Here is a 24,806-nt window from a genome sequence, read left to right as displayed (position 1 = left end):
AACAACACGTTTTTACAATCTCTCCCCACCCCCCAAAACATGGAAAGGTGGTAACCTTCAATGCAGGGAATCTTGCATTGAAAAGCAGGATTCAAAAGCATCTTGGCGTTATTCTAAGTTTAAAAAGGATTCAAGTCGGAAAGACTCGGTACATGCTCGGACTCTTATTTACCGCGCAATATTCTGGTGGGGGGGGAATTATGGAGGAAAACACCTATAAGTGACCAGGACGCAATGATGAACTCGTAAGACAAAAACAAGCCCCTGCCACCCATAAATTTAAAAAGCCACTTTCCGCGTCTCTATGGCAGTCATCGCCGGAGCGCGGCCATGTTGAATCCCATCGAGTCCCACAAGAGAATAACACACACTTTCTCCATTCCTTCCTCTTCCCTGCTCTTGATAGTCACCATGGCAACCCAAAGACACCGTTCTTGGCCTAGCTGCCTTGAGGCGGCTTTTAGGATTGGCTTTCCAAGGGTTCCTCAGGTAAGGTTTGCTGTCGGGTGAGAGAGGGGCAACTGCAGAAGGCGAGAAGAGATGTTGAAGAGGAGAGCCCCCCCATACATTGCAATGAGTCACGCTCCTTTCCTTTGCCCTAAGGGGGAAAGCAGCCACATGCATTCTGGGAGAGCAGCACATGGTACGAATCCATCCCTCCCATCACATTTAGTTTGGATCTCAAATGTATCCCTCATGGCAGGACCTGATGCAAGCCACAAAAGCCATTTTTCTCTTCTCCCCAACTATCAGCGCAGGACTTGGGGAGGGGGAGGGGACCCCATTCTTGGTTATTGCCTAATTGCATTTGATGATTTGCATAAATAAGTGCTGTAAATAAATTTGCACAATTAAATGCAATCGTATAAATAAATGACAATTTTATTTAAAATTGCTCAGGGCACTGGCACCCAGATAGGTAAATGGCAGATAATGGGGAGGGAGTCCACAGTTGCAAATAAGACTGCAGCTATAATATCATAAAACCCCACTGAAATACACTGGCATTTACTGCTGATATATGAGTCAGTTTGAGGTGCCATGCAATTACAAAAAAGTCTTGTTCACAGCAGTTTCTTCCCCACTCACCATTCCCAACATCACTCAAGGAATGACACCAAACCAATTATTTCTTTCTTTCTCTTTCTTTGCATTTCCTTTTTCTCAGCTAACCCAAGAAAAAGTTCAGCTGCAAACCAATCGAGCGCCTAGGAAAAGTCTGCAACATGACCCTAGTGAAGGTGTCCCGTGTCGTCCCCAGTGGGAAAGTCTACAGACAGATATTTGATGATGAGGTACAGCAATGACAGAAGCTAGAAGACCTGATTTTTTGGGGGGGGGATAGCATCACTTGAAGCAGGGATGGGGAACCTCAGGCACAGAACTCACTCCGGGCTACACCTCTCCCTAGGCCATGCCCCTATCCAGCTTTGGTTAGTAGATCTGCAGATTAGTAGATCTGCAGGTTCTAGTAAAACACACACACACACACAGAGAGAGAGAGAGAGAGAGAGAGAGAGAGAGAGAGAGAGAGTAGGTCCTGCAAGCCTTCGGTCTGCTCACCACTAGACTTAAACTCCGGCAGAGGCAGTTGCAAAGTTGGGTTAGAGCAGTCTTTGCAAACCTAGTGCTCTCCAGGTGTTTTGGACTAAAATTCTTGTCAGATATTTGTGATGATTGCTTGTGAGTAACCAGGCAGGACTCTGACCTGTCTTTTACAGGTTTTATTGGTGCAAACTATTTACAGTGCAGAAACACACAGTTCTTGTCCGTCTTAGCCACTTGCAGAATCTGGGAGTGGCGCATTCCGGCATCTCCCCCAACACAAGACCTTAGACACCCCAAATCTCCGCCTCCCCTCCTTGTGTTTTGTTGTAAATAAAAATTGCCCTTTTCCCTTATGGGGTATCCAAGAGCCCATATAGAGTCCTTACATAGGTCCCCTATTGATAGGAGAGAATAACAGAGGCCAACCAGAGAATATTTGAGAAGCAAAGCAGCTAGTAAGCCTGATCTTTATTGATCTGTTGCAACAGGGTGCTCCTCTCACATGCAGGAGAGAGGAGGAACACAGAAAAATTGTGTGCAAGGCCTTATAAAGACTTTTGAAATTCCCATCCTGTAGATCAGGACCACCCCCAGAAACATCATACATACATCACAGAAGGGGTGTAACCTAAGACCACCCCTCAGATACATCATACCTACATCACAAAAAAGGCAGTCTAAAACAGAAAATTTGAATGTTGTTTTTCTCCTGTCCTTGTTTATCTCCTGTCTGGCAGGTTACTTGATTGGATTGCCTGGGTAGCCTGGCCAGTCCTTTGTAATGATAAATACTTAGTTCCTGGGCCAGGTCACAGGCTCACACCCTATTCATATCTTAAATGTGCCCTTAAGACAGGATTTGTGAGGAAAGAGACAATGGGAGGTTTCCCACTTTGACCTTGCAGAGAAAACATTGGCTCAGTTTAGGAATCAAAATGGTTCCAGGTTGGTCTTCCTGTGCTGATATATGTACGAGCTTGGTTGGTACACTTATGACCATTACCATATATCTAAGACCATAAAATTCCTATCACAGTTTCACCCCCTAAGCAAACTGGGCGACGGAAGTGGCGTGTCTGCCTCCTCGCCAGCCCGGCTAGGTGAGGTGCTTGGGCTTTCTGCAGCATCTTCGAGCCCTCTCCTCGCTTGGCTGGCCCCTTCCCTCTCTGCTCCACTGGAGGTATGGCTTTCTTCACTGCTGGACGAGGAGCTGCTCCTTGGAAGTGTCGGAGGCTCTCTGTATTCCCCTGCCTCCCTCCCCTGTTCCGATGGCAGTCCCCTGACAGTTCTCATCAGTCCTAGCCAGCACAGGGAGAAGGCTGCGTGAGATTTGTGTCCTAATTCTTTGTGGGATATCTTGCACAGGATCACTAGGGGAGTATCTTGTTCATTATGGTCTGTATCAACCATTTTCAGATAATACCCTCAGACCTGTGTGAAAACATCTGGAGAGACTTCAAGTCCATAAACGTGTTGTAAGTAATGGTTCTAAGTAATGGTTCTAAGTAACGGTTAGGGGACGCGGGTGGCGCTGTGGGTTAAACCACAGAGCCTAGGACTTGCCGATCAGAAGGTTGGCGGTTTGAATCCCTGCAACGGGGTGAGCTCCCGTTGCTTGGTCCCTGCTCCTGCCAACCTAGCAGTTTGAAAACACGTCAAAGTGCAAGTAGATAAATAGGTACCGCTCCGGCGGGAAGGTAAACGGCATTTCCGTGCGCTCCTCTGGTTTGCCAGAAGCGGCTTAGTCATGCTGGTCACATGACCCGGAAGCTGTACGCCGGCTCCCTCGGCCAATAAAGCGAGATGAGCGCCGCAACCCCAGAGTCGGTCACGACTGGACCTAAGGGTCAGGGTCCCTTTACCTTTAAGTAATGGTTCTAATTTTATGCTGCTATTAGACTTTTTCCAAGAAATGACAGGTTACCTGCTATTGTTGTAGTTCATTGTATTTTAAATTACATGTAAAAGCAATAACACATATTCTAAAAGAAGAAGACGACTTAACACGTTTAAGCTTTTTAGAGTGTGAAACAGGGCTGTGTTCTCACCCAAACTCTCTTTGGCATATTCTTCTCCCTACTGATCTCATATGCCTTCAACTTGGCTGAAGACAGTGTATACTTTCATTCGAGGAGTGACGGGTTTTGTTCAACCTGACACATCTCTGTACCAAGGCAAAAATGTGGCGAGTCCTTATCTGAGAGATGTTTGTAGATGACGCAGCCTTGACAGTGCACTCCAAGTAAGCTTCACAAAGACACAAGCCTGCATGGAATTTGGCAACACCACCAGTCTGATGAAGACCAACATCATGGGTGGGAATGCCACCAGCACTCCACGCATCAGCACTGGTGACCACAGACTTGAGGTGGTAGGTGATTTTGTCTACCTGGGTTCCACCATAACCAGCAACCTTTCCATTAATGCTGAGCTGGACAAGCATATTGGCAAGGCAGCTTTGGCAATGGCTTGCCTCTCCAAAGGGTATGGGAGAATGTGATGCTAACATCTACAGTGGTACCTCTGGATATGAACGGGATCTGTTCCAGAGCCCCGTTCGCATCCTGAAGTGAACGCAACCCGTGTCCGTGCATGCGCGGGTCGTGATTTGCCGCTTCCGCACATGCGCGTGATGTCATTTTGACTGTCTGCGCATGCACAAGCGGTGAAACCCAGAAGTAACACGTTCCATTACTTCCAGGTTGCCGCGAAGTGCAACCCAAAAGCGCTCAACCTGAAGCAGCTTCAACCCGAGGTATGACTGTAATACCAATATGAAGGTCTACCAGGTTTGCGTGTTGAGCACGCTGCTATTGCACACTGTGTGTTGACTTGTGGGCAACTTACAATTACCAGGAGCAGTGCCTCAACGCCTCTCACATCAGGAAGATTCTGGGCATCACATGGCAAGACAGAGTTTCAAACAAAGATGTGCTCTCCCAGGCCCGCAATCCCAGCATGTTCACACTCCTGTCTCAGCAACATCTACAATGGCTTGGTCATGTCCACAGAATGGAAGATGGACGAATCCCCAAGGACAGTGGTGTCCAAACGATTTTCAAAGAGGGCCAGATTTGATGAAGTGAAGGGCCGTGAGGGCCAACCAAAGGACCAACCAAAGTTGTTGACCTTTTTTAAGGATTGAAATTGTTGAGCTTGTTGAAAATTTTTAAGGATTTTACCCCAGGAAATAAACTGCCACAGGGGCCGAATTAACTGACTGGATTAGGCCCCCAAAACGGACTTTTGACATACCTGCCCAAGGATGGGCTCTGAAGGGAGCTGGTTTCATGAACCAGGCTTGTTGGCAGACCAACTCTGTGTTACAAAGATGTCTGCAAATGTGACAAGAAGGCTGGCAACATCAACCCTGTTGTGTGGGAATTTCTTGCAGATGACTGCAGTGCCTTGAGACAGTCAATCTGGTCATGGGAGGAATGACCACTGGAAGGAGCGCAGAGGGAAGAAACACCACAGTGCTTCTACAGTGGCACAACCAGGCACCTTCATCTGCCCCAGTCATAGCAGGCACTGTAACCTTCCAAAAGTTTGACTTCACCCACAAAGGCACACTCCTCTATTGCCTCCTAAGACAGGTGAACGCCAACACAAGCTTTTGAGGACTCATGCTCACTTCATCACATAGGTGAATTGAAATCTTAGTATACATGTTTGTAAGGGAGAAAATTGTAATTTGGGAGTTGTATGGCAAAATCTTTCCCCTTATTTTTTGCCTCTCATTGCCATTCAAACTCTGCCTTACAATTTTCTCCTTTATTCATTTGCCAACTTTCACTTCATTAACCTTGAACAAGATGCTTTTATTCTAGCTATTAAAAAATGACAACAAAATATTACGAAGAATTAAATCAGGGTGGGACCCATAAGTACATAACTTTGCTTGGCAAGTGCCCTCTGTTTCTGGTGAGTATAAGCATGCCCTCTTTCACCTTAAAGGAAGATGTCTAATTATTTTTATTTTGGCTTTGGCTAGATAAACCTTGTGCGCACTCTGGGAGAGGCGAGAAGCAAGATAGCCCAGCACAAGCTCCCGCAGATCCCAGGAACGATTCCGCTGGTGAGGGATGTGGAAACCTGCTCAGGCAATGGGTTTTTATCACATCGTCAGCAGATGTGGGTTGAGGGAATGCCCAATGATGACGTCACTGAAAATCCAGTGCAATACAAGTAAGGAACAGAGTTGTGATGTTATTCTGTGCTGTCAGGCCTGTTGGCCAAATGTGGCCTCTCTGCTTGACCCTTGGAACTTTTTCCAGGCCATACCCCTCACTCACCCTTACTTCAAATCCCAAGTGTTTTGACCAGACTGGAATGTGTTCTTGAACTCTAATAATGTCTCTTGCTTCAAGTTTCTCCCACTCTGTTTCTATTCCAGAGAGGATGCAACACTGGCATTTTTAAAGGCTCAAGAAAGTGAAAATGTTATTGCTGCCCGGGAAGTCTGAGGCCTTGCTGAAGTCATAAGTAAATGTTTACCAATTTACTTCTGGCACTGTAATTGTTAGTTTCTATTTCCTCACTGAGCAGCTGCTTGCAGTCCCAGGACTGTTTACATTCCACAGTCCAGATACTGTTGGATTCTCATGGGAAAGGGAGACGGGATGTGACGTTACTGGTTTCCTGTTTCCTTTGTTCTTTCGTTTTCCTTTGTTCAGTTGCTCTCTGCTTCTCACAGAGAGGAGATGTATATTTCTTTGCTCTCTGCATAGCTTAGTAATAAAGCATAGCAATGTAGCACCATACCTGCCTCATCCTTCCGTTGTGGACTTTGTTGTTTTAATGCTCTGCTGGGCTCAAAGGAAGATGAGCCATATCAGCTCGGATGACCGGAGCTGAAATTCTAATAGTAATCAGTGTTTTTAGCAAATGTGGTATCTTTCATTTATGCAGACTACCAGCTATACTATTGCAAAGTGCTCTGCTTGGGGCTTCCTTTGAAGATAGCTCAGTAATTGCAGCCAGTGCAGAACACCACTGCTCAGTTTTTGGCCAATACCTTGCCAGTTGCACTGGTGGCCACTGCATTCTCACACTCAGTTCAATCTGATGGTGATAGTCTTTAAAACCCAAAATTGTTTTGCCGATAGTAACACCTTGAACTTAGGCTGTTACCAAATGGGCCACCAGTGCAGATCTCTGAGCAGAAGTGTTAGATGCTGACAGGGCCTCCTGTCAACAACCATGCTGCAGCATTCTGCACTAACTTTAGTTTCAAACCCACACAGAGTTGACTGCAGTAATCCAATCTTGAAGTCACCAATGCCTGAACTATTGTGGTCAAGCCCTCCCTTTTTATTGTCTGCAAGGCACTTCTATGTTTTATTACAGTTAGTTAAATAAAAGAATGAGTAACTATGAACTTGTGCATAAAACTGAAGATGGAACTAAAATGTGGCAGGCTTCTTTAGCAGCATTTTTAGGATTTTTATCTCTCCAGCTGCTCAGGAAACAGCACAATGGTTGTTTACATCATGTGAGTGTCTGAGAGCGTGAGACAGGAAGTCTCAGCACAGTCTCAGTACTGTAGAAAAGTTATTTTGCTTCTGTGTGAAGTGTGCTCTTCTGTACTGCTGCTCAGAGAGAGCAGACACGCTGATGGATTCTCTGTATATAGACAATGAATAAAGTAGTTTAGAGCTACTGATTGTCTCTTTCTTCTGCAATGAGACACCAGAAGACAAGTGTGCTCCTCTCAGGAGGGAGGGGTCGCTTATTACCGGTCTTTCTGGACTGAGGAAGATTTACAGCCAGAGGGTGACCACCGGAGAGACGCCTCGGTGTCTTGGGAAGGTGGCGGCCTTCCCGGGCGTTTTTCCAACAGGGAATGTCAGCTAACCCAGTGGTTTTGTAAAAACAACAACAAAACATTACTATTTTTTAATGTAGAAGGGACTGTAATCTCTCTCTGTATGCTAGCCTGGCATGAGTTCTACAGCTGTGCATACAGTCTAATCTCTCTCCCTCCCTCCCAGTTCCTGAGAATAAAAACAAGTGACATTGTGGAACGTATTTCAGAGAACAGGAGGTGCCGTTACGAAGAGATGGTGGTGACGCTACGGCAGGAATTGGCATGCGTTGGGAAGGTAGGCAGCCCTCTTCACTACTTTAGTGCATCACTATTGATAGTACTAGGGATGGGATAATCTGTCCATTTGCAATGTGAAGCCAATGTGGTGTAGTGGCTTGAGTGCTGGCCTAGGACCTGGAAGACTAGGGTTCAAATTTATCCACTTGGCCATGGAGGTCTCTGAGTGACCTTGGGCAAGCCACTCACTCTCAGCGTAATGTAACTCACAGGGTTGTTCCAGTGAAGAAAAAATGGGGAGAAGGAGAACCATGTACACCACATTGAGCTTCTTGGAGGAAAGGTGGGATAAAAATGTAATAAAGAAATAAAACTCAGTTCTCTCCGTTTCTCATTTATTCTTATCTTAAATTCAGTTTTTCATTTTTTGCGTGGCGAGTTTCTGCCCCCCACCAGGGAGAAATAAAGACACAGGACACCAGAATTAAGGTTAAATGGGCAAATTAGGCCACAACTTTATTGATTTCAGGAATGAGAGGCATTGGCTTAGGCATTGGTCCTATCGACTAGCTGGCTCCAGCCCGCTTGCTGAAGACTGGGAAGGGTTAACACCATAAAGGGGGAGTCCTGCTGAGGCACGTCAACTAGGAGCTCCCCCGGGTCACCGCTCAGGGGCGTGCCTTAGGCCCACAGCTCCATAGGCTTCGGACAGGGTCACGCCCTCTGGAGTCCTTTATCGGACTACCCTTCGCTTTTGGGGGAAGGTGATGGCGTTTCCTCCCCCCCCACATCCTCTTAACCCCTCCTTACCAATGCCTAACCGCCACTCGAGCAACCGCTTGCCGTCAATACCCTCATGCCTGAAACCAATCCCTGATCCCCTTTGCTATATCAGTCAGCCAAATGTCATCTCCCGCATCTGAAAGATGCACGCCATCAAACCGGTAGAGGGCCTCGCAGTTGTAACATATGCCAGGGTGGTCAATGACCCGCCCACCCAGGGCTGCCACTCTACGCACAACAGCCCGATCCAAAGCTTTCCTAGCCCTATTTATCGGGCACCGGCTATCTCTCCAAACCCGCCTCTCCATCAACGAGGCCCACAGAATGGTGATGTCTGGGTAAGAAGTCTTCAGTTCCTCAAAGTCGCTAAAAATATGCCACATCAAATTGACTGCCTTTCGGTAAGCTAGATCGTTTTCACCTAATTGAATTACTAAAGCATCTGGGGGGCCCACCGCTGCCGATCTAGCCCTAATCATGGACAACATTTCAGCCCAGCGCATTCCCCTCCTGGAGATCCAAGATATATTGATGTCTGAAGGTAAGTTGAGGTGCGGCCCGAGACCGGTATTGATGGCGTGGACCCTGGCCCAATGCACAATGCTGTGCCCGATTATCCAGATGTGTGCCCTCATATTTCCTGTAAGAAAATTGAAACAACAGGCCAAGGTCAGGTAACCCCAGGTAAGCAGTCACATTTTTTTTCTAACATAACTCTTATAAGCATCCAATTTCCAGTGGCCTAGGTCCTTAATCCCCTCGGCAGTCAGGCCCAGGTGCATTGCCGTAGCGGCCGCTCCTATCCGAAAAGAGTGCGCTGCGAAATCCGCGGGAGGTAAGCTGCATGCTGCAATTGTCAAACGCATGACACGAGTGAACTGGTGCCGCGTCAGGTGTGAGCCATCTGCTTGAAACAGGAGTGGCCCTGCCAAATTAGTTCTCATAAACAAGAAGCGCCTAGTGTCCTTAACCGGGCATGGGCCCGGTTTTCAGTTTGCCAAGAGCCGAACTAAAGCCCCCCTCCCGTACTGGTCTGTTTTGGAACTGCGTATCCGCAAGGCTAGATCCTCCCGTGATAGCGTGACATCGCTCAACAGCAAACCCCGGGAAGAACCTCGTTGACCCCCATCGTATACCACCTCCCCAACGCGAAGTGCGCCGAAAAAGGCGATGGAATATGCCGCTGAGAATAAGCGGGCCTCGTACTTAGTCCAGCAAACAGTTCTCAACTTTTTATGGATCTGGTAAAGGATGTCAAACGATATTGGCCTTCTCTTATCACAGCTGGGGGGCTGCAGCCTTCGCCAGCCCTCCAAAGCCTTCTTCACAACAAAGTCGACGCATGGGTCAGAGGAATAAACTGCTTTGCAAAAGAATGATATTGCCGCCACCTGTAAGTTAAGGGTTTTAGGGGCGCGGCCCAAGCGTCTCAGGTGTACTAAGTAGGAAAGAACCTCAGACTTGACGGGAGGGGAATTGATTCTAGCGGCATAGGAGTTACTGCGGAATCTTAAGAAATCCGACCAAGCTTTCTTATAAGATCTTAAAGTGGAAGGCACCACCGAGGCTAATACTCCTTGCATCACTTCTAGTTCCCAAGGCTCCATAGGTGCTCCGGGAATGGCTGTGGCAGCTGGTCACGTCCGGTGCTAACGAGCGGAAGCGGTCCATCTGAAAACGAGATAGGGCACCCGCAATGTCATTGTTAACACCAGGCACAAATTTGGTGGAAAAGTGGATATTGAGCTCTAAGCACAAGAGGATGAAGGAACGAAGAAGGACCCCCACCCTTGGTGACCGGATGGCCTGCTTGGAAAGGACTGATACTACTGCCTGGTTGTCGGTGTGAAAGCATACCCTATGGTTACTAAATTCCTTAGCCCACAAGTGCACCGCCACCACGATCGGGAAGAATTCCAGGAAGGTTAAATCTCTGGTTATGGGCCCCCCCTGCCAGGCTGCGGGCCAGCGCTGGGCACACCATTGCCCCCTGAAATAAACACTGAACCCAAGAGAGCCTGAAGCGTCTGAGTGCACCTGAAAGTCAACTTGCAGCGACATGTTATCCTGCCACAAGGAAATTCCGTTATAACTTTCCAAAAACTTCAACCAGACTTCCAGATCGGATTTTACCTCTTTTGATAGGTGAACCCTGTGATGAGGGGATCGCAGACCTGCTGACAGCCTCGCGAGGCGGCCGCAGAATGGGCGGCCAGGGGAAACCACTTGGCAAGCAAAGTTTAAATGGCCTAACAGTGACTGAATCTGCCTGAGGGTAACTTTTCTTAGGGGGAGAAGTTGCCGAATAAGGTCCCCGAGTGCAATTAATTTTTCTCTGGGCAGTATAGAGGTTTGGGCGACAGTGTCCAATTCAATACCCAAGTAAACTATGGTTGTAGCTGGGCCCTCTGTTTTGTCTGCGGCTAGAGGTACGCCCAACTCCCCCGCTAAAGATGTGAAGGCTTCAAGAAGTTCCGAGCACTTATGTCTACTATCAGCTACGAGGATAAAGTCATCCAAGTAGTACGACACACCCTCCGAGCCTGTTCTAAAGCCAAGCGCTCAGTCCAGGAAGGTACTAAATGCCTCAAAGGCTGCACAAGCCACTGAGCAACCCATGGGTATTGCCTTGTCCACGAAATAAGCCCCCTCAAATTTGAAACCCAGCCACCAGAAGTCTTCCGGGTGTACTGGCAGGAGTCTGAAGGCAGACTCAATGTCACATTTAGCCAGCAGCGCACCGTTTCCGAATTTGAGAATCAGTTTAACCGCTTGATCGAAGGAGGCATACCTCACAAAGCAAAGTTCCTGGGGTATCACATCATTGACAGACCCTCTTTTTGGGTAGGATAGGTTGTGAATCATGCGAAACTCACCGGGCGCTTTTTGGGGGACGATGCCTAATGGGGATATATGGAGACCCTCTATGGGAGGGACGGAAAAGGGGCCAGCTATCCTTCCTGCTTTAATTTCCTTACAAATTTTCTTTTGCGCAACCTCAGGCATCTCCCTTACCAATTTTTGATTTGGTGGGTCACCTAAAACCAGCACTAAATCCTTCCCACAGATACAAAGCAGCTATTCTGTTGGGATAAAGATCCAAAAGGGTTTTTAATGGGGTCAGCTTGATAGGAGAAAACGCCAGGCCGAGATCAAGATTACTGTCGGTTTCCCTGAGGTCCAAATGGAGCTCCATGGCCTCCCCTGGCACCCTGGTTGGTGAAGCCTCTCCTGCCCTGGAAGGGCTGCCTCCCTTTGATGCAGGCAGTGGCTGGGTGGTTTCCGAGGCATTTCTTGCACTTGTGGCAAGGAAAAAACAACGAGGTCTGGCAGATCTTTTCGCCCAGACACTGGGCTGCAGCGAAGAGCATAAACATCTGGCCCCTCTGCATCATCAGGGGCTGCATTTGTACAACCTAAACCTAAAGGAATGGCAACCGAAGATGTTTTAGCTCAGGCTTTAGGCAAAATTAATGAATCTATGGAAAAACTAAGTAAACAAGTAGCTGAAGCATCAATTAAAATTGATCAAAATATTACAAGCATTAACAATCTGAGACAGAAGTTAAATACTAATACAGAAACTATTGAGAAACTGCTACAGGAATCTACTTTGACTAGAAAGACAGCTGAAGAAGCAAAGGAAATAGCAGTTGCTGTAGAAGAGAAGATACCACCGATACATAAGCTACTGAAGGACCACAGGTCGATATTGTCTATGATTGAATTGAAGGAGAAACAAACGAATGGTTTTTTTTTTTAAAAAAAGATTTTTATTGAAGTTTCACAAATTATATAATAACAAACAAAACAATAATACAAACAAACAAAGAAACAAAAACAAGTATAATTTCAATCCTTTATTTTCTTGTAACTTACTTTCCCGACTTCCTCATACCTCCCCTTTCTGTATTCCAATTTCCAATTATTAATTCAGCAAATCCTCTCCCTTGTTATCCATTTAAATTTTTAGACTTTCTTTTCTTTTTACTTAATCATTACAGCTAGAAACCACATAATTTCTAAACCCACGTCATTCTAACATTCAATAATTTTACAATGTTTCCTAAGATAGTCCTTAAATTTCTTCCAGTCTTCTTCCGCTGTCTCTCTTCCCTGGTCTCAGATTCTGCCGGTCATCTCTGCCAGTCCCATATAGTCTATCACCTTCATCTGCCATTCTTCCAAGGTGGGTAGTTCTTGTAACTTCCAATACTTTGCAATGAGTATTCTTGCCGCTGTTGTAGCATACATAAAAAAGGTTCTGTCCTTCTTTGGCACCAATTGGCCGGCCATACCCAAGAGAAAAGCTTCTGGTTTCTTCGGGAAGGTATATTTAAATACCTTTTTCAATTCATTATATATCATTTCCCAGAAAGCCTTAATCTTTGGGCATGTCCACCAAAGGTGAAAGAATGTACCTTCAGTCTCTTTACATTTCCAGAATTTATTATCAGACAAGTGGTAAATTTTTGCAAGCTTGACTGGGGTCATGTACCACCTATAAATCATTTTCATAATATTTCCCTTTAAGGCATTACATGCCGTAAATTTCATACCGGTGGTCCACAATTGTTCCCAGTCAGCAAACATAATGTTATGACCAATATCTTGTGCCCACTTAATCATGGCTGATTTCACCATTTCATCCTGTGTATTCCATTTCAACAGCAAGTTATACATTTTAGACAAGTTCTTAGTATTGGGTTCTAACAATTCTGTTTCTAATTTTGATTTTTCCACTTGGAAGCCAATTTCCCTGTCCAACTTATAAACCTCCATTATTTGATAATAATGAAGCCAATCTCGCACTTTATCTTTTAATTTCTCAAAACTCTGCAATTTCAATTTGTCCCCTTCATGTTCCAAAATTTCCCAATATTTCGGCCATTTGGCCTCCATATTGAGCTTTTTCAGAGCCTTTGCCTCCATTGGCGACAACCACCTTGGGGTTTTATTTTCCAACAAGTCTTTATATTTTATCCAGACATTATATAGTGCTTTCCTGACAATATGATTTTTAGAAGCTTTATGAGCTTTAACCTTGTCATACCAGAAATATGCATGCCACCCAAAGATATTATTAAATCCTTCTAAGTCCAAGATATCTGTATTCTCAAGAAGTAGCCAGTCTTTCAACCAGCAGAAAGCTGCTGATTCATAGTAAAGTTTAAAGTCTGGCAGGGCAAATCCCCCCTTTCCTTTGCATCAGTTAAAATCTTGAATTTTATTCTAGGTTTTTTGCCCTGCCAGACAAATTTCGAAATATCTTTCTGCCACTTCTTGAAACAGTCCATCTTATCCACTATTTGCAGTATTTGGAACAAAAACAACATTCTAGGCAATACATTCATCTTTATAACCACAATTCGACCAGACAAGGAAAGCCTCAAATTCGACCAGACCTCTAAATCTTTTTTCACTTCTGTCCAACATTTCTCATAGTTATCTTTAAATAAATTCATATTTTTAGCTGTCATGTTAATCCCCAAGTACTTCACTTTCTTTACCAGAGTTAATCCTGTCTCATTCTGAAACCTCTCTTTTTCGATAGCTGTTAAATTTTTCTCTAAAACCTTCGTTTTTGACTTATTCAATTTAAATCCTGCTACTTGACCAAACTCTTGAATTAATTCTAATACCCTTTTAGTACTAGATTCTGGCTCTTGTAATGTAAGTACCAGATCATCTGCGAATGCTCTCAATTTGTACTGTTTAGCTCCGACCTGTACCCCTTTAACCAGCTGGTCCCTTCTAATCATATTCAGCAAAACCTCCAGGACCGAAATAAAAAGTAAGGGAGAAATTGGGCACCCCTGACGTGTCCCTTTTTCTATCTTGAATTCTTCCGTAACCACATTATTTACTATTAGCTTTGCTTTTTGTTCAGAATATATTGCACCTATACTGTTTTCAAACTCTTGGCCTACCCCCATCCCCCGGAGGTTCTTCCTCATAAAACTCCAAGAAATATTGTCAAAGGCTTTCTCCACGTCCACAAATATCAAAACTGCTTTAGTGTTTATATTTACTTCTAACTTTTCCAAAATATCAATTATATTCCTTACGTTGTCTGACAAATGTCTTCTTTGGAGGAAGCCCGCTTGGTCTCTGTGAATCTCCTCCATCAAAACTTTTTTCAGTCTCTTAGCCAAAATGTCAGCAAAGATTTTGTAATCCACATTTAGTAACGAGATAGGGCGGTAGTTCTTAAGTTGAGTCTTTTCAGTCTCTGTCTTCGGTATGAGTGTAATATAAGCCTCTTTCCACGATTCTGGTGCTCTTTTCCCCTCCAAAATTTCATTGCAGACTTCCTTCAAAGGTTGTACTAACCACTCCTTCAAAGCTTTATAGTATCTGGAAGTCAGCCCATCCGGTCCCGGAGATTTGCCTAATTGCATGTTTTGAATGGCACCTTCTATTTCCTGTTCAGTTATTTTCTGATTCAAAACTATTTTACTTTGATAGGAGATTTTTTGTAATCCATTTTTCTTAAGAAATTCGTCTATGTCCATTTCTTTCTGCGGCCCTTGTGAATATAATTGTTTAAAGTATCTCTGGAAGCAATTTCTAATCTCATTTGGGTTATAGATGTTCTTTCCTTCCACTTCTAAATTTGTAACCGTATTTAATTTTTGTCTTTTTTTCATTTGCCAAGCCAATAGTTTACCACATTTATCTGCTGATTCAAATGTCTTTTGTCTCATTTGTTTAATTTTCCATTCTATTTCTTGATTCATCAATTCCATATATTGTGTCTGGTATAGCTTAATTTCTCTCAAGATCTCTTGAGACTTTGGTTTAGATCTCAATTTCCTTTCCCCTTCTTTTATCTTCTCCAAGATCTTGTCTTTTTTCTCATTTTGGCTTCTCTTTTTTATAGCATTTTGTTGCATCAAGAATCCTCGCATAACAGCTTTACTTGCGTCCCAGATTACTCTTTTTTCAACATTGGTCTTTAAGTTTATTTCAAAATAGTCTCTCAAAGTTTTTTGGGCCTTTTTATATACTTCTTCATCTCTAAATAAGGTGTCATTCATCCTCCATCTGAAGGAGCCAGCTGTTGTTTGCTTCATCTCCATCCTTACAGCATTATGGTCGGAGCAAGTTTTAGGGCAGATTTCTACTTTCTTTATCTTTGGAGCCATCCCTCTAGTAACCCATATTTGATCAATTCTGGTCCAAGTCATTTTAGCTTCAGAGAAAAAAGTTCCCTCTCTCTCTAGAGGGTTCTTTGTTCTCCAAATATCAACCAAGTCCATATTGTCAGTCATTTTGAAAAAGGTCTTAGGTAGTCTTCCATCTTTGGTAACTACCTGTCTTTGTGCTTTGTCCATATTTGTAGAAACTACTCCATTCATATCTCCCAACAGAATTAAGTTGTAATCCAGATAGTCCAATAGAGTCTCATGCAACTTCTTAAAGAATTCAGATTTCCCCTCGTTCAGTGCATAAATTCCTACGATCAAAAATTTTTCTCCTTGAACTTGAATTTTAATTGCCAAAAATCTTCCTTGTTCATCTTTAAAAATCAGTTTCGGTAGCAATTTTTCCTTTGCATATATCACCACTCCTCTTTTTTTAACTTTATCAGATGAAATATATTCTTGACCTAATCTTTTGTTAATAAGTAATTTTCTATGTGTCCTCATCACACGTGTTTCTTGCAAGCAGATCAAGTCCAATTGTTCTTTTTTCAATATGTGAAAAACACTTTTTCTCTTTCGGGGCAGGTTCAAACCATTGCAGTTCCAGCTTAGAAGTTGCAGAGCCATGATGGGATTATTTACTCCCCCCCCTACTGCTCCAAGTAGTTGTTCTTCTGCTGTCAGTAGTTTCAATCCAAATGATAAGTTTGCTATGTCTAGTATTCCTTTTCCTGATGAAATTGGTTCCTCACCAGATTCCGCTTCTTTCTGGAGATCTTCTTCGTGGTCACTCAGGAACTTATCTTTGTCACTCACTGTCTTTATTCTTATTTTCCTTCCTTTATATTTAAAGGATAGGCCTTGGGGAAATTCCCACCTGAAGAGTATATTGTTTCTTCTCAATAGAACGACCAGGTCTTTATAGTAGGTTCTTACATCCAAAATATACTTCGGTATATCCTTAAAGATCTCCACATAGGAATCTTCAATTTCCAAAGTTCTTTGGTAGTGCAAGTTCAAGATTTTGTCTCTTTCTTCTTTTGATCTTAAGGTTATCAGACAGTCTCTTGCCTTCTTCTTACTTTGTCTACCGAGTCTGAATGCACTCACAATCTTAAATTCTTCCTTCTCCAAACCCTGTTGCCAAAATTCAGAAAATTCTTTTGTGAGGAAGTCCACCAAATTGTCCTTCTCACTTTCAGGTACTGCTCTAATTCTTAAATTTCTCTCTTTTCTTTGCAATTCAATCATAGACAATGTCAGATCATGATCCTCTAATTTCTTATGAACTGGTAGTATCTTCTCCTGAGTAGCAGTTGCAATATCCTTGGCCTCCTCTGCAATCTTTCGAGTTGTGGCCGATTCCTCTAGAAGTTTTTCAATAGTCTGTGTATTAGAGTTCACCTTCTTTCCCAATTCATTTATACTTGTAGTATTCAAATCAATTTTTGCTGAGATTTCAGCCACTTGTTTATTAGTTTCTGCAACCTGTTTAATTGTCTCTGCTCCCTGTCTTGTTAAAAATTCCAAAGATTCATTGATTTTGCCAAGTGCTTGTGCCAATGGATCTTCAGACATAATTTTTGGTTTTGTTTGCAAGGCAGCAGCTGCTCCTGTGTCTCCGGATGTTGAGGCCCTTCTCTGATGTGAAGTGTCAGTCTTGTATTGTCTGCCAGACCTAGTGGTTTTTTCATCTGCCATAACACTCTCATGCAAAGCCAAGGTCAGTCCACACTTGCAGATTTGTTTTGAAAAGGAAATTTCCAATGGCTTAGCTGCTAGTGGCTTAGTTGTTATTGTTGCAACAAAGTCTCCTCTAGGGGGAGAAACTCCCAGCTTCACTTTAAAATTTTTTGAAACAAAATGTCTCTTTTGGCAGTCTCTAGTATCCCTAAAAAGTCACAGTTTCAGTTACCTTCAAAGTTATTCTAAATACAGAGCAGTCCAGCGACACAGTATCTTTCACAGAGTTACTTCAAATGTCACTTCAAAAGTTTTAACCTTAGCATAATGACAGCCCTCTAGTCGGCTTCCCTGTCAAGGCAGTCCGTCCCCAGGGTTTAAGGCAGTGGATATATTTTCATTCTCCTCTTTTCATGCAGGTATATAAAGTACAGCCCCCCCCTCTGCTCCTGCAGGCAGAAGGGGAATTGCTTTTTGACGTTAGGTTTACTCGTTTTCAAAACACAGCTCTTGCAAAGTTACAGCTTTAAAGTCTCTTTGCTTTGATCTATCTACAGATCGGAAAGGCGGACTTCCTTTTTATACCTTTCCCGTTTCAGTGCCAAATTTCTTCTAGTTTTGTTCCAAATCCAGTTGGGTCTTATAGACCTACTCACGGGTAATTGCTTTAAGTCCAATTTCCAGGAAGAAGTCAGCACTCTCCGATAATGGCGACGCGGCTTCACTCCACGGACCGGGTGACGACTCTCAACACCGCGTCACTCACCCGCTGCCGTTCTGAAGCCTTTAAAAAGGCTCCTTCGCGGTTTTGGGGGGGCGAGTCTCCTTGCTCACAGGCTTCACCACCTGTGTTTTTTGAGGGTCCCCGCTTCGCCGTAGCAGCAGGACCCGAACCCGCGGAGCAGACTCCCTCCGGAGCTCGGAGGGAAATCCGCCATTTATTGCTGGAGCTGACCGGAAGTCGAGAAACAAACGAATTTGAGGATCAGGGCCGTACCTGAACTTGAGAAAGACAATCTGACTGACTTTCTTGTGCAGGAATTTGCAGACTTTGGGGACCTAGATTTGGAGAAGGAAGATTTTAAGATAGTGAGTGCTTTTAGGCTTGGAAGAGGAGGGAAGAAGAACAGGGTGAGAGACTGTTTGATCACCCTCCGAACAAAAGAGGAGAGAGACAAAATCTTGAGTCTGCACTTTCAGAAGACTTTAGAAATACATCAGTCAAGAGTGGAGATATTTAAAGACATTCCGAAATATCTTTTGGACCTTAGGTCCAATTATGGAGATTTGGTTGCCCTGTTGAGAAGTAACAGAATTATCTTTAGGTGGGAATTTCCCCAAGGCCTATCTTTCAGCTTCAAACGAACAAAGATAAAAATAAGATCAGTGGACGACAAAGAAAGATTTTTGTTTTTTGTTTTTTTTAATCATATTTTTATTTGCTTTTTTCCAGGTATCAAATTCAAATATAACGTCATCAATAGCACAACAAAAGCATTTTTACAGAAAGAAAAGAAAGAAGTTAGGGAAAAAAAAGAATATTCATCTTTCCAGAACATTTTTTCATCATCTACTGGACTTCCCCACATCTTCCACCCTCTGCATTCATTACAATAAAATAACAGCAAATTATCCCCTTGTTTCATGCGTTTTTTGTACTTTCAATTATTTATACTTTAGGTTTAGAATATTTATTGTTACATTACTTTTTATATTTTCATCAATCCTAAAAAGATTTTACTCTAAACTTTAGTCTTTTCATAATTATAACTTAATTTCCTTCATTTTCAAATTTATTTGCTAAAGCTGATTCTTCGTAAAAACTTAACAAATTCTCAGCATTCATACAACTTATAATGTTTTTGTAAATAGTCCTTAAATTTCTTCCAGTCCTCTTCTATTGTTTCTTCACCCAGATCTCGGATTCTGCCAGTCATTTCAGCCAATTCCATGTAGTCCATCAGTTGCGTATGCCACTCTTCCAGTGTGGGTAACTCCTGTGATTTCCAGTGTTTGGCAATAAGAATCCTCGCTGCTGTAGTTGCATATAAAAAAAAGGTTCTATCCTTCTTTATCACTCTCTGGCCGACTATGCCCAGGAGGAAGGCCTCTGGTTTCTTGTGGAAGGTATATTTAAATACCTTTTTTAATTCGTTATAAATCATTTCCCAGAAGGCCTTCACCCTCGGGCATGTCCACCAGAGGTGAAAGAACGTTCCTTCAGCTTCCTTACATTTCCAACATTTATTATCAGACAAGTGGTATATCTTTGCGAGTTTGACTGGGGTCATGTACCACCTATATATCATTTTCATAATGTCAGGGGTTCAGGAGCAGAGGCGAGGGCAAGGGAGGAAACAGAGAGTGAAGGGGAGGAGTCCGAAGGAAAGATGAGCGATGACGACGACCCGAGATCTCCGAGTCTTTCCAGTGAATCGGAAGATTCACAGAAAGGAGCGCCAGTGACCAGAGCAAGGGGGGAGCTTAGGGGGACACCCCAGGAAGAAGGGACAAAAGGGGGTTCAGAGAGCAGCAGTTGGAAATCGGGGCCAACATCCCCAACAGAGCGCAGTAGGGAAGAAGGGCGCCAGGCATCGGGATCAGGCGGCTCGCCGCAGGGGGGAGGACATGAGTCAGGAGTGGCCACACCTCCATCGGAGAGAGAAGAAACGGTCAAACGGAAAGTGGGAGGTTGGGCGCGCGCGTCAAGTTCAAATGCACAGGAAGGCGGCACAGTAAGCAGCCCGGAAAGGGAGCCAGGTCCTAAAGCCCGCCGCAAGGAGACAGAAGGGTCCGGGGGGTCAGCGTCAGAAGAGTCCCGGAAGGAAGAGACCACGGGGGGCAGAGGGACCCAGAGAAGAACGGTCAGGAGGAAAAGGTGGAGTAAGGCTAGGGTATTAAGTTGGTGTACAGGAGGCGGAGACTCAGACGGAGCTTCGCCGGTCTAGCTTATAAGACGTAGAGTTGCGCGCTACAGCTTGAAAATGGAAACTGTAAATCAATAAAGACTTTTATACAGTGAATGCTGGCTAGCGTGATCCTCTGTGAGCTCGGATCTGGAAGCAGCTCTGACACATAATATTTTCTTTTAAGGCACTACATGCCGTGAACTTTAAGCCGGTGGTACATAACCTTTCCCAGTCTTCAGACATAATGTTGTGCCCAATGTCTTGAGCCCATTTTATCATGGCTGATTTAACTGTCTCATCCTGTGTGTTCCATTTAAGCAGCAAGTTATACATTCTAGAAAGCACTTTAGCCTTTGGTTCAAGTAATTCTGTCTCTAGTTTCGATTTCTCCACCTGGAAACCGACTTTTTTATCCTTTTTAAAAATCTCTTGAATTTGGGCATAATGTAACCAATCTCGTACCTTGTCTTTTAGTTTATCCAAACTCTGCAATCTCCAGTTATCTCCAATTTTTTCTATTATTTCGCAGTATTTTGCCCAGCTACCCTCCATATTAAGTCTTTTTGTGGCCTTTGCCTCTATTGGTGAAAGCCACCTCGGTGTTTTATTTTCGAACAAATCCTTATATTTAGTCCAGACAATAAATAAGGCTCTCCTGACAATATGGTTCTTAAACAATTTATGAACCTTTACCTTGTCGTACCACAGATATGCATGCCATCCAAAAGCATTGTTAAACCCTTCCAGATCTAGGACATCAGTGTTTTCTAATAAAAACCAATCTTTCAACCAGCAGAAAGATGCAGCTTCATAATATAACCTTAAGTCCGGCAGGGCAAATCCCCCTCTTTCTTTCGCATCTGTTAATATTTTAAATTTTATCCTGGGTTTTTTGCCCTGCCAGACAAACTTCGAGATATCCTTCTGCCACTGTCCAAAGCATTCCACTCTGTCCACAATCTGTAGGGTTTGAAACAGAAACAACATCCTTGGCAATACATTCATCTTTACAGCCGCTATTCTTCCCAACAAGGAAAGTTTTAGTCTTGACCAAATTTCTAAATCTTTTTTGACTTCTGTCCAGCATTTCTCATAATTGTCTTTAAATAAGTTCAATTTTTTACCAGACAAATTGACCCCCAGGTATTTCACCTTTTTAACCACATTTAACTCCATTTCTTTCTGAAACCCCTCTATTTCTGAAGGTGTCAAGTTCTTTCCCAAAACCTTAGTTTTTTGTTTGTTCAGCTTAAATCCCGCCACCCGACCAAACTCATTAATTAGTTCTAAAGCTCTTTTTGTACTAGATTCTGGCTCCTGTAATGTTAAAACCAAATCATCCGCAAAAGCTTTCAATTTATATTGTTTCGCTCCGACCTGTATTCCTTCCACCAACTGGTCCTTCCTAATCAAGTTGAGCAGCACCTCCAGGACTGAAATAAATAAAAGGGGGGATAGGGGGCACCCCTGTCGTGTCCCTTTTTCAATCTTAAACTCTTCTGTCACCACATTGTTCACTATAAGTTTAGCCTTTTGTTCTGAATAGATTGCTTCTATACCATTTTGGAACGCCTGTCCCACTCCCATCCCTTCCAAATTTTTCTTCATAAATTTCCAAGAAATGTTGTCAAAGGCCTTCTCTGCGTCTATAAAAATTAACACTGCTTTCGTGTTCATATTTGTCTGCAACAATTCCAAAATATCAATGATGTTCCTAGTGTTATCAGACATATGTCTACCAGGGAGAAAGCCTGCCTGGTCTTTATGAATTACCTCATTTAAAACCTTTTTAAATCTGCTTGCCAAAATATCCGCAAAAATTTTGTAATCCACATTTAGGAGTGAGATGGGACGGTAGTTCTTAAGATGAGCCTTTTCAGATTCCAATTTCGGTATCAAAGTGATGAATGCTTCTTTCCACGATTCTGGAGCCCCCTTCCCCTCCATAATCTGGTTGCACACCTCCATTAGTGGTTGGATCAAGTAGTCTTTCAGTGTCTTATAATACTTGGAGGTAAGTCCATCTGGGCCTGGGGATTTGCCCAATTGCATATTCTGAATGGCACCTTCAATTTCCTGTTGTGTTATCCTGTAATTCAATATTGATTGTTTCTCTTGTGATAGCTTTTGTAGTCCTTTTATTTTTATGAATTGGTCTATCTCTGACTCTGTCTGAGGCCCTTGAGTAAATAACTTTTTAAAATATCTCTGGAAACAGTTTCTAATTTCTTCTGGTTTCTGAATACTTTCTCCTTCAACCTCCAGATTGGTAACAAAGTTCAATTTTTGTCTCTTTTTCAATTGCCATGCTAATAACTTTCCACATTTGTTTGCAGATTCAAACGATCTTTGCCTCATTTGTTTAATTTTCCACTCCACTTCTTGGTTAATCAGTTTCGCATATTGTGATTGGTGAAATTTAATTTCTCTTAGCACTTCTTTAGACTTTGGATTAAGTCTGAGCTTCTTTTCACCATCTCTTATCTTTTCTAATATCTTATCTTTTTTCCCATTCCAGAGTTTTTTCTTGATCACATTCTGTTGAATCAGAAACCCTCTCATAACAGCTTTGCTTGCGTCCCAGATTGTTCTCTTTTCAACTGAAGTTTTCAAATTTATCTCAAAATAGTCCTTCAACGTTTTTTGGGCCTTCTTTACAATGTCCTGGTCTCTAAACAAGGTGTCGTTCATTCTCCATCTGAAGGATCCAACTGGTGTAAGTCTCAGTTCCATTTTCAAAGCATTATGGTCGGAGCAAGTTTTGGGGCAAATTTCTATTTTTTTTTTGTCTTAGGTGCCAGTCCTCTAGATATCCAGATTTGGTCGATTCTTGTCCATGATAGGTGGGCCTCAGAAAAGAATGTTCCTTCTTTACCTAAGGGGTTCTTTGTCCTCCATATATCGGTCAAGTCCATATTGTCAGTTAGCTCAAAGAAAGTTTTAGGCAGTCTGCCATCTTTAGTTAAGTTTTGATTTTGTGATTTGTCCATAAGAGTGGAGACCACCCCATTCATATCTCCCATCACGATGATGTTGGTGTAATCAATATGATCCAGCATTGTCTCATGCAGCTTTTTATAAAATTCCGATTTCCCTTCATTTGGTGCATAAATTCCTACTATCAAGAATTTTTCTCCTTGCGTTTGTATTTCAATCGCCAAAATTCTTCCTTGTTCATCTTTAAACAGAAACTTTGGTGATAGGCTCTCCTTTGCATAAATCACTACCCCTCTTTTCTTGACCTTATCTGATGAGATAAATTCTTGGCCTAATCTTTTATTAATTAAAACTCTTCTGTGGAGCCTAGTTACATGTGTTTCTTGCATACAAACAATGTCCAATTGTTCTTTCCTCAATATATGAAAAATCCTTTTCCTTTTCTCGGGAGAATTTGCGCCGTGAATGTTCCAGCTAAGAAGCTGAAGAGACATCCTGAATCAATTTGTCAACCAATAGGGATGGATCTCTTTTGTCGTCTGTACCTGGTGGAACTGGTGCTGGACCAGACGGAGGTGGTGGCCAAACTCCTGCTACTCCTTTACAAAGGTCCTCCCCGTAGTCGTTCAGAAACTTTTCTTGGTCCTCTGGTGTTCTAATTCTTACTTTTTTCCCTTTGAAATAAAAAGAAAGACCTTGAGGAAATTCCCACCTGTAGGGGATTGTGTTGTTTCTCAGTAATCCTGCGAGATCTTTGTAAGTAGTTCTTAAATCCAGAAGCTGTTTCGGTATATCTCTGAAGATTTCTGCTGTCCTTCCCTGAATCGCCAATGGATTTTTAAAGTGTAGGCCGAGTATATGAGCTTTTTCTTGCCTAGATCTGAAAATGATCAGGCAGTCCCTTGGTTTATCCTTTCTCGTCACTCTTCCCAGTCTAAAAGCGGTGACAATTTTAAAATCCTTGTCTTCCGTTAGGCCCCAAAACTTTGATATTTCTGCTGTCAAAAAACCAGTCAAATCTTCTTTCTCAATTTCTGGGATATTTCTCAGTTTAAGATTGTTTTCCCGGTTTTTCAGTTCCAGCATGGACAGATAGGCTTGTTGTTCGGTGATCTGTCTATTCAGTGGCCTTACTTCCCCTCTTACTTCCTCAATCTTCTTTTTATTTTGATCTGCTTTTAAATTCGCTTCTTCCGCCAATTTACGATTTTCTGCCGTTGTAGTTTGAATATTCCCTATTGCCTGAGTGTTTTGAGAAACTTGGTCAGTCAGTTTATTAATTGTTGTTGTCACTTGGTCAAGTTTAGCCCCCTGTTCATCAGCTTTCTTGTTTAACGCTGCCAGCTGGTCAAGTATTTCTTTAAAGGCAACTTCCGGCCCTCCTGAAGCCATGTCCCCCAAAGCTGGCTGCTTAATTTCTTCTTGTTGCAGGCCTGTAAGAATTGGCACAGATGACCTTCGTGGCTGCACAGTCAAAGTTGATTGCAACAGTTTAGTTTGTTTTGCTTTTTTGGCAGCCCTTGTTTTTGCAGCGCCACTCATTCCACAGCTGTCCAATTATCAAGGTCAAACTGTAAGTCCCATGGGAAAAGCAATCCAAAAAATAAACATTCACACAAAAGATTAATAGCAAACCAGCAGTTCTCAGAGACTAGATATTCCACAATCCAGTAGGGGGAGCTCCCAAAGGTTAGAAAACAAAGAAAAAAGTTTCCACCATCAAGTTCCCAAGAAAACAATAGAGAAAAAAGG

General features: G+C 43.1%; 2 long non-coding RNA genes across 2 annotated transcripts in view; both read left to right on the top strand.

Annotated features, from left to right (window-relative positions):
• Window positions 1–334: 334 nt before the first annotated feature.
• Window positions 335–6,033, top strand: LOC309523287. Its single transcript, XR_014215294.1, has 4 exons — window positions 335–489; window positions 1,169–1,295; window positions 5,543–5,736; window positions 5,945–6,033. It is a non-coding gene; the product is annotated as an uncharacterized lncRNA (long non-coding RNA).
• Window positions 6,034–7,559: 1,526 nt separating this feature from the next.
• The window catches only part of LOC309523336, a 28,481-nt gene continuing 11,234 nt past the window's right edge, over window positions 7,560–24,806 (top strand). The window contains exon 1 of the long non-coding RNA XR_014215306.1: window positions 7,560–7,652. This is a non-coding gene — a long non-coding RNA (uncharacterized lncRNA). The remainder of the gene's footprint in view (window positions 7,653–24,806) is intronic.

This window comes from Podarcis vaucheri (genome assembly GCF_965113315.1).
Source record: "Podarcis vaucheri genome assembly, chromosome: W".
NCBI classification, from domain to species: Eukaryota; Metazoa; Chordata; class Lepidosauria; order Squamata; family Lacertidae; genus Podarcis; species Podarcis vaucheri.
Note: the sequence above shows the minus strand (reverse complement) of the source record. Positions and strands in the feature narration are given on the sequence as shown.